Below are 11,107 nucleotides of genomic sequence, written 5' to 3' on the forward strand. Positions count from 1 at the left end.
CCATAGGCGCCTATGTGTTTTGGGCACCTCTTTGACCTCTGCACCTGACCGGCCCTGAGCTGCTGGTGTGGTAACTTTGGAGTTGCCTTGAACCCCCAACAGTGGGCTGCCTATGCCCCAGAACTGAGACTTGTAAGTGTTTTACTTACCTCACAAACTAACCTTTACTTACCTCCCCCAGGAACAGTTGATTTTTGCACTGTGTCCACTTTGAAAATAGCTTAAAGCCATTTTAAACAACTGTATATGATATTGCTTTTATTCAGAGTTCCTAACTTATCTGTGTGATGTACCTTGCATTTTATGTATTTACTTCAAATCTTGAACCTGTGGTTCATGAAATAAACTAAGAAAATATATTTTTCTATAAAAAAACATATTGGCCTGGAGTAAGTCTTTGAGTGTGTGTTCCTCATTTATTGCCTGTGTGTGTACAACAAATGCTTAACACTACCCTCTTATAAGCCTACTGCTTGACCACACTACCACAAAATAGAGCATTAGAATTATCTAATTTTTCCACTATCTTACCTCTAAGGGGAACCCTAGGACTCTGTGCACACTATCTCTTACTTTGAGATAGTATATACAGAGCCAACTTCCTACAGACGGTGACAAACTGGTTCAAACATTAGCATGGCTATTGCGACGACAGGGCCTAGGTTATTAACACTCAGGCAGCAATTAATGGCATCTTTACACGTTATTCTGAGCAGCTATACTCCTCCCCACCTGAGCCCCCTACATCACGTACACAAGTGTTCCTGCAGGATGTCACTCTTCCTCAATTAACTCGGCTTCAACTGCTGGACTTGGAGCAACCTCTACAAACAGATGAGATCCGTATGGCAATCAGTCAGATGGCCTGTGGGAAAACACCAAGCACAGATTGGTTCTCGGGTGAATACTACGGCACCTTCCAAACTATTCTCTCTCCTCGTCTACTAGAAATGTACAAAGAGGCATACCAGCGGGGTGAGTTACCGAGCTCTCTACGTGAAGCGCTCATAGCGGTATTACCTAAACCTAGTAGGGATCCCCTCGATGTGAGCTCTTACCGCCCGTTATCGATGTTGAACATTGATTACAAGCTGTAAAGAAAAAAGAGCCACGGCACATCCAAATGTTCATAGGAATGTTCCTTTATTCTTTCAAGTCCAATCGTAGAATAATTCACAGCAAATGTTGCGCCATCATGATCGTGAGTCAAGTCAATATATTAATATAATATCCATTGCGAAGACGGCTGACACGTGTTTCGTCATTGGCGACTTTTTCAAGGCTGTGAAACAATGTTACAGATAGAAAAATGTATGTATAAGTCAACTGTTGGTTCCAACAGTCCAAACAAATGGTGTCTAGTGCACCCAGTGAGTGGCAATCCACTTTTAATGTGTGGGCCAAACAAGTGCCAATTAGATTATCCCATGCACTCTAAGGTGAATATCCTGGAGTCAACATGCAAGACACTGGTCCTATTATAGTGCTTAGTGGAGAGATATGTACACCGTGTGTTAGAAGATAGGCGCGAGATAAAGTGCAATAGCTGTAAAGACCATAAATGCCAAGGAGATGTGGTTCTGTGATATAAAGTAGTGTGAATAAAAAGGAATCACGGCAGATTAAGAATTGCTGGTAAGTAACATACCTATTTATGTGTGATAAAGAAATTCATAATACAATGTATATATTGTAGCCGTATTGTATTTTGTTCCAAAATCCAAAACCTCCTAAGTATGAGAGTGTTTCTTGTAAGTATATTCGTCGGTGCGTTCTGGTAATACCTCCAAAACTACACCAAGACCATGATACGTCTAATTAAGAGAAAAGAGGGGAGGTCACGATTAGTAAGTGATGGCATGATTCGAGCAAGAATTAAATAATGTACAATAGTGAGTATATAGTAATGCCAGAACAAAGTTTTGTACAAGAGTTATAACATATTTTAAATATGCGGCATGTTTATGATCTCATAGGGGAAGTAGTTCATTGGAGCACCGTTAAAAGTTCGGCGTCCGTGAGATCACGGCCTGTTAAATTTAAATGGTATATACGTGGCATTGTAGAGATTTGAAGGAAAAGAAAATGAGAAACCGCTTTTAAGTTATGCATATAAGTGGTATATACGTGGCCTGGCATGTAAATTGGACTGACTATGAGGGTGCCAGCTATAAATAACATCCCAATGTTAAAACATATGGGGAGCGCTCCCGACTAGGTTTTGCATTAAAAAAAGACATATTCGTCTAACGTTATAGAAGGCCGGTATCAGCTGGCCGAAACACAAAATATTAAAGAGTCCGGGTGGCGTCTTACCTAATGAAATTAAGTCATAGGAGTTCCAGGTATAGCGGCATGTATAGTAGCAGGCCACGTTGCGAAAATAAGCCGTTTTAAAGAGCTCGTGTGTAGTAAAGATGGTAGACGGACTAGAAAGTGTCCGGAATCATAGTTGGCGGCCATGTTAGAATGCTTAAAATGTGTGTGTCGAGTAATGATAAAATGGTGAATAGCACAAACTACCCCCGATTGTAAGAAGTGCCCATGAGAGAAAAAAGTAAAGAGAAAGAAGGGAAAAAGATAAAGAAAAGTTATCCGCATGTGACAACATCCAATATTCAAAATGCATGATCACAAGACTAGTGATGGAACCACAACTATATAACAAACTATGTACATAAACATAGCATTGATAATTAGTCCCAAATATGTACCATTCTATGGTGACCAATAGGTGTACATTCATAGATATGCTAAGTACCATGCGTATGTACAAGATCATTGCTAGTCCAAAACATGTAAACGCTAGAAAATATGTATAAAACTAAATGTGCATTTCCACATATAGAAATATGTGTTCATATCGCATATGCCATCAATTAAGTAATTTCCATCGCCTATATATATAACAATACAAACAATAGTAGAGTGTGTATCACATTTAAAGCTTGTATAGAGGTCACATACGTGTATATGATTACAGAATATATGTGTTTAAACATTTATGTATAAATATGTGTATTTATACGTCACAACAACAACAATTACAGAAATACATGGAGATCTTTGTCCAAATTCAGTCCTTCCTCCACTGCACGTAACTTAATTATCTACCTACTTTCTATGCGCCTTAGCAAAAGAGTCCTATTGCCTCCCCTAGGACATCCGCCCAAGGCGGCAATACCATGTGTTTTAATATCAAGAATCTCTCGTTGGGCATGTACAGAATTGAAATGAACAGCAAAAGGATAATCTCTGTTGTTATTTTTGATTGCTCGTATGTGTTCCTGTAAACGCTCTTTGTATGATCTAATAGTGCTGCCAACATATATTTATTTGCAAGTACAGATAATACAATATACCACAAATCTGGTATTACAGTTCATGAATTGCTTTATGCGATGGGTAATACCCGTGTTGTAACAAAAGACTTTTGCTCTATCCATGGTGTATGTACATATATTACAATGACTACATTTGAAAAATCCTTGTGGGATCCAACTGTCCCTAGTGTCCCTAGGTAGAAAGCTATGGCACAGCCTGTCCCTCAGGGTGCGTCCCCTGATATAAGCAATATCTGGCCTGTTCCTAAGACCATTTCTCAAAGTGTCATCGGATAGTAATAAGTGCCAGTTCTTTTTAAGAATTTTGAAAACATCTGAACTGGCATTGCCATAGGGAGTATTGAAACGTAGACCTATCCCTTTCGTGGTCTTTTTCGGTGTAGTGTCTAATAGTAAAGATGATCTCTGAACTGTGCAGAGTCTCTTGTAGGTCTTTTCCCACAATTGGTCCGAGTATCCTCTGTTCCGAAACCCTTGTTTTAATTTTGCCAATTGGTGTGAACATTCCTGTTCCTCTCAACAGTTGCGTCTCAATCTGATCGCCTCCCCATAGGGAATGGCTCCTATTTGAGTGGAGGGATGGGCACTGGTTGCATGTAAAATTGAGTTTGTTGCAGTGGGTTTTCTGTATAGTTTCGTGTAGATTTTGTCCTTTTTGGTGTACAGGGTCAAATCTAAAAAATCTACACTCGTTGTACTTGAACAGCAAGTAAACTGAATATTAAAGTTGTTAATATTGAGGAGATGGATGAAGAGATCTTATGCTGCAAAGTCCCCTGACCAAAAAAGCAATACGTCATCAATATACCGTCCCCAGAACATGATGTGTTGTGTAAGTTCAGAGGTACATTTACGCCAAATATGCTGTTGTTCGTAATGCCCCATATAGAGATTCGCGAAGGAGGGTGAAAATTTAGCCCCCATCGCAACACCCTGTGTCTGTTGATACCAGAGACCTTGTTATCCATAACAAGACGGATAAGGTCAAGTAACATGTCAGTGTGTCGTGAAAGTGTAGCCTCTCTCTTGTCCAAAAATTGTTGTATAGCAATCCGACCAGTTTATTTGGGTATACACTTATACAGGAAGGTCACATCCAAAGTAGCTAGGATGTGGCCCTCTGTCCACTGGTAGTCGGCAAGTATGCAGAGAAGATGTTTAGTATCCCGAATATATGATGGGAGATTCTGCACAAATGGTTGTAAGTACAGATCTATGTACTCAGACAATCTCTCGGTAGGGGAATTTATGCCCGAGATGATTGGTCTACCTGGGGGGAAATTGGCAGTTTTATGTATTTTTGGGAGTATGTAGATGCATGGGAAGCTAGGTGTAGAATTGAACAAATACTTAAATTCTAAATCCGAAAGAAGACCCATGTCCCTCCATGTACTCAGTTTAGTCTCTATAGCCCTGGTGATATTGGCTATAGGGTTGTTGGCTAGTCTACAATAGGCCACATTGTCCAACAATTGTTGATCAATTTCTGCAGTGTAGTCCACCCGATTCATTAACACAACATTGCCCCCTTTTTCTGCCTCTTTGATTACAGTGTCCTTGTCCTGACATAGGGCCCATAACGCTTTGTGTTCATTAGCCTTGATGTTGTGTGGGATGGTGTGGGATTTATTTTTATATCGTGCCTCTAATTTGTATAGGTCATTGGTCACTATTTTGTAAAACAAGTCAATGGCATTGTCAGCAGGCGAAGTGGGTGTAAACTTCGAAGTAGGTTTTAATTCACTGTAACAAGTCTCGGAAATTTCCAGACCCAAATCCGACAGTACTTCTTCATATGGGGGTGTATGTATGGTATCAGTAACATCCTCTAGAGAGAGAAGTGTCTGTATGTCCTTGATGTCTCTGATGGATAGTGGACAGGCTGTGATGTTGCTAGTTGTGGAATTAGTCACATTCTGCTTGTCCTTGAAGTGTTTGAAAAGCTTGCATTTACGTATGAATTTGAACAGATTAATGTGTACCTCAGTAAAGTCAGGTGGTGATGTAGGTACAAACCCTAATCCCTTATTAAGGAGGCTCAATTGATTTGAATCCAAACTTTTTTTAGACAAATTAGTTACACATATATTGCTGTGATCAGAAACATTATCCTGAGCATCGTGTTCTAGTTCTTCATGTTGCGTGCGGTAGATCTGGTGATAACTCCTACCTTGCCCCTGTCTGGTTCTGGTGTTCTTCCTTTTCCCCTTCTAGTTCTCTTTGGTACATAGTTTGTCCTGCTCTGATTGTTTTTTTTCCCCTGCGGAACCTCTCTAGTTCTAATAAAAAAGTCGTCTTGACGTGAAGGCGACTGGGGTCTAGTGTTGCTGCTGGTTTGTCTCTCCAGACTGACATTATCAAATTTGCGGGAGTATGTGAAGATCCTCCCTGTGGCATAGTCACCTGCATCTCGTTTTAGTTTGCGCATTTTTTTCTCCCTGACATATTCTTGATGTCTTTGAAGTACATCCTTTAGGATACCATAAATTTTGTCTATTGCTTCAGCTACCATCTTTACTACTACACGAGCTCTTTATAGCGGCTTATTTTCGCAACGTGGCCTGCTACTATATACGCCGCTATACCTGGAACTCCTATGACTTCATTTCATTAGGTAAGACGCCACCCGGACTCTTTAATATTTTGTGTTTCTGCCAGCCGATACCGGCCTTCTATAACGTTAGACGAATATGTATTTTTTGAATGCAAAACCTAGTCATGCCATGCCACCTATATACCACTTATATGCATAACTTAGAAGAGGCTTCTCCTTTTCTTTTCCTTCACATCTCTACAATGCCACGTATATACCATTTAAATTTAACAGGCCGTGATCTCACGGACGCCGAACCTTTAACGGTGTTCCAATGAACTACTTCCCCTATCAGATCATAAACATGCCGCATATTTAAAATATGTTATAGCTCTTGTACAAAACTTTGTTCTGGCATTACTATATACTCACTATTGTACATTACTTAATTCTTGCCTGAATCATGCCATCACTTACTAATCGTGACCTCCCCTCTTTTCTCTTAATTAGACGTATCATAGTCTTGGTGTAGTTTTGGAGGTATTACCAGAACGCACCGATGAATATACTTACAAGAAACACTCATACTTAGGAGGTTTTGGATTTTGGAACAAAATACAATACGGCTACAATATATGAATATACTTACAAAAAACACTTTCATACTTAGGAGGTTTTGGATTTTGGAACAAAATACAATACGGCTACAATATATACATTGTATTATGAATTTCTTTATCACACATAAATAGGTATGTTACTTACCAGCAATTCTTGATCTGCTGTGATTCCTTTTTATTCACACTACTTTATATCACAGAACCACATCCCCTTGGCATTTATGGTCTTTACAGCTATTGCACTTTATCTTGCGCCTATCTTCTAACACACGGTGTACATATCTCTCCACTAAGCACTATAATAGGACCAGTCTCTTGCATGTTGACTCTAGGGTATTCACCTTAGAGTGCATGGGATAATCTAATTGGCACTTGTTTGGCCCACACACTAAAAGTGGATTGCCACTCACTGGGCGCACTAGACACCATTTTTTTGGACTGTTGGAACCAACAGTTGACTTATACGTAAATTTTTCTACCTGTAACATTGTTTCACACCCTTGAAAAAGTCGCCAATGACGAAACATGTGTCGGCTTTCTTCGCAATGGATATTATATTAATATATTGACTTGACTCACGATCATGATGGCGCAACATTTGCTGTGAATTATTCTACGATTGGACTTGGAAGAATAAAGGAACATTCCTATGAACATTTGGGTGTGCCGTGGCTCTTTTTTCTTTACATATTGACTGTAGACCATTTGGCCTCACAGTCCACACACCTTGTGGCTAGGTGTGGAACAACTCCGGCACTCCTGATACAAGAACGCTGAGAATTCTGGACTTTGAATAACTGTTTCACATAATTTATTTTCTAGCAAACAATTTGGAAGTGCGCACCACTGTATATACACAGACACAGATTTTCTTCATCAAATTTATTACAAGCTGTTAAGCAAACTCCTGGCTAACAGACTACTTCCGATGCTTGGCCTATTGGTGCAACCCGATCAATGCGGTTTTGTGCCACAAGGGACGATACCCTATAATATTAGATGTCTGTGTCACATCATTGAGGCAGTGACTGGATTGGCCAGCTTACCTATATGCAGATGATGTGCTCATTTATCTCCGAGATGTGGTGAAAACTCTTCCAGCCATGTATGACCTACTGGACTACTTTGGAGAAATGGCCGGCTTTAAAGTGAACTGGGGCAAATCATGTATCTTCCCCCTTCGTGCGCAGGGCTCAATACATCAAGTGGACACCAGTGGAGGGTGCCTCCCTTTGTCCTTTGAAACCTTCCGCTACCTCGGCATAAATGTTTACCACACAGATGCTGATGGTAATCATGGCAGAGCCCTAACCTCCATTCGACAATCATTACCTTTCTGGACACGCCTTCCACTGTTACCTATAGGAAGGGGGTCAATAGAAAAGATGCTCATCCTTCCACGGCTCCTGTACTTTTTTGTGATGCTACTCGTAGTGCCCTATAAGTCTTTCTTCTGAACTATACAGAGCCTAGAAATCAAACTCATATGGAGCATGGCTTGAAAGAGGGTCTCTTTGACCACGCTCCAGCGTCCCCTGATTGAGGGAGTCCTAGTGGTCCCAGATATGGGGCGATATTTTGCAGGAGTACAGCTACAATTGCCGATGCGCTGGATAGCTGGGGACACAACAGCTGAGGGGGCCATGGTACGAGTGGACTTTGGTGACAGAGACATACTGGAATGGCTCCTGTAGGAGGCTGGCCTGGTGTGTGGTGGGTACCTATGGTACTTACACCTTATACCAGGTCCAGGTACCCTTTATTAGTGTTGTGTAGTCAGTGTCTAGAAGCCAGACTCTCTAGAGGTAGCTGTGGATGAGCAGCCAAGGCATATATAGGAGACATGCAAAGCTCAGGCAGTACCACTGTAGTCACACAGCACTTTACACACATTAAATAAAACACTCAGTTGTACAAAAATAAAGATACTTTATTTTTTTAACAAATCACCACAAAATACTAGAAGGGCAACCCACCAATAGGAGGTAAGTAATACACTAGCAATTAGAAATAGGCATAGAAAATGTTAGAAAACAGTGCAAATAGCAATACCCAATAATGAGCCTAGGGGGAGCACAAACCATATACTGAAAAAATGGAATGTGAATAACGTACCCCCACCTAGGTAAGTAAAATATGTAGAGGGGAGGTGAGAGTATTAGAAAACCACAGAGGTAAGTAACACAGTACCCCCAGCAACCAGTAAATCACTTGATTTTCTCCAAACCACCTCAAAAGGAGGAAAAGAAGAAAAAGAAGACACCCAGACAAGGCTGCAAGAAAACCATTGTTGGATTCCAGAAGAAAAAAGACCTCTGGAGAGAGGGGACCAAGTCCAAAAGTCATAGTGAAGTCCAGGAGGACTAGGAGCTACTATCCACCCAGCTGTAGTTGCAGGAGTTGGTCAACGGTGATGAAGAACAGGTCAGCACTGCAGTTGCTGATGGGTGCAGATGCAGTCCCATGCTGGAAGGAAGAATGTAGACAGGTGTTGTGCAGGAATTCCACCAACAAGCCTTGGCAAAGGTAAACTCACGGTTAGTAGAAAAGTGGTGCTGCCATGGACCAGCAAGGCCCAGGAGGACTCAACCCAGGAGGGAGAGTCACAGGGGACCCTCAGCGTCGCAGAGAGTCCACAGGAGCAGAGCCAGCACCCACAGGGGTCCCACAGGATCGGGACACAGGAGTCACAGAAGAAGTCCACGCAGCACTACAGAAGAGGATCCCACGCCGCAGGAGAACCATGCAGGAGGCTGTGCATTGCAGGATAGATTCCTGGGGGCTGGAGCTACACGTCACCTGGAGATCCCTTGGAGGAGATGGAAACAAGCCTTGGCAGCTGCAAGGGATGCAGTGCATGGGGGTACTGTCCTGCATGGGAAGGCAAGGGCTTACCTCCACCAAAGTTGGACAGCTGTCAGAGAGGACCAAAAGGACTACTCTGGAACACCACCCGTGATGCAGGATCCATGCAGCTCAAGATGAGGGGAGATCCATGCAGCCGGTCATCGCTTGCTGTAGGTTCCTGCGGTTGCAGGGGAGTGACTCCTTCACTCCAAGGGAGATTCCTTCTTCTTCTTGTGCAGGCTGAAGAGTTGCAGTGTTCTGAGGATGCACGGCGAAATGTTGCAAAACTGGCAGGAGATGGGGAAACAAAGTTGCAGAAAGTCTTCTTCATTGTAGCAGTGGTGTCAGTTCCTGGAGGGTCAAGTCGAGGTTCCAGTGGCCAGAAGTCAAAGCAGAAGTTGCAGAGGAGTCCTGCTGGAATCTTGCAAGCCAAATCTGAGGACGCACCCAAGAGAGATTCCCTGGGGCACTTCCCCTAAATTGGTTGTGATGCTTGGCACAATTGATAACACCCTTAAATATCACTGTAAGACCCTAGTAATGGGTACACCTGTACCCAGGGCATGGGCTATTAGGGGTAGGCTCCTGAGGGCAGCAGCACTGATTGTGCCACCCTCTTGGGCCATGCACCTAGAGGCACCCAGCATTGCCACTGCAGACTGAGTGCTCTGGGGCAAACCTAAAAAGACAAACTTGACATGGCATACTCCCTGTGTGCCCTGTCCATCCTACACTGCATATGTTATAGGTAAGTCACTCCTCTAGTAGGCCTTCCAGCCGTAAGGCAGGGTGCACATACTAAATGTGAGGGCATAAATGCATGAGCAATATGCCCCCACTGTGTCCTTGCCAAACCCGGGACATAATGAGTGAACAGAACAGCCATGTTAAGTACATGTACTAGACATTGGACAAACACAAGTTCCCCAGCTACATGATGGCCACTCTGCACCCTGGGTTGTGTGGTATCGAACAGCTCAGGATGATAAATCCAAACTGGTACCAGTATTGGATTTAACCCTAAAAGGATCCAGGGGTCACCTTAGAGGTGACCCCTGCAAAAGCTAACCTAACTGGCATGGTTGCTGACTGGTTCCATCCAGTATGCTACCTCCAGACAGCCAATATACAAACCTTGGGGGAGAGCCCTGTTTCTGGTTTGTAAGACAATGCCCTTTCTGGGTGGAGGAGCTAACACCTCCCAAGGAATGTGCACTCTCCTGGAGGTGAGCTTCAAAAGGCTACTAACCTTGAAACTCGAGCTCCTAGGCCTTCCCCCTTTGTCAACCCCTACTTTTGGCAGGAGCAAAGGCGGGAAACCTCACAAAGGGTAGGAGGTGGGGTCTCCCTGAGCATGTACCACCCCTAGCGGCTTGCAGTTGAAGTGGATCCGCCATTTCCTCCATGTTGGTTGGCAGGAAAATAGCCAATGAAGTTTAGAGTAGTGGCCCTTCCCACAGGAAGAAGTCACTGTAGTGGGTGTAGCCACCCAAGGATAAGTGTCCCATTGGACACTACCAGGTTCCCCATAAAACATCCACTAAATTCATTATTTAGGGGGCTCCCCTCGACCAAGATTTTAGATTCATCAGGAAGAAAAGAATACAGCACCAAAGAACCCAAAAGGACGAGAACAGAGGACCTGCTGCACCAGAACAGGCTCCAAGACCCCTGCTTGCTGCACCAGAGTCACGACAATCGCTGCTGCGGAGGAGCGGGCCACTGGACTAACCTCAAAAGACCCAGAGGACCCCCAGGCTTTG

The sequence above is a fragment of the Pleurodeles waltl genome, unplaced genomic scaffold (genome assembly GCF_031143425.1).
Source record: "Pleurodeles waltl isolate 20211129_DDA unplaced genomic scaffold, aPleWal1.hap1.20221129 scaffold_58, whole genome shotgun sequence".
Lineage (NCBI taxonomy): Eukaryota > Metazoa > Chordata > Amphibia > Caudata > Salamandridae > Pleurodeles > Pleurodeles waltl.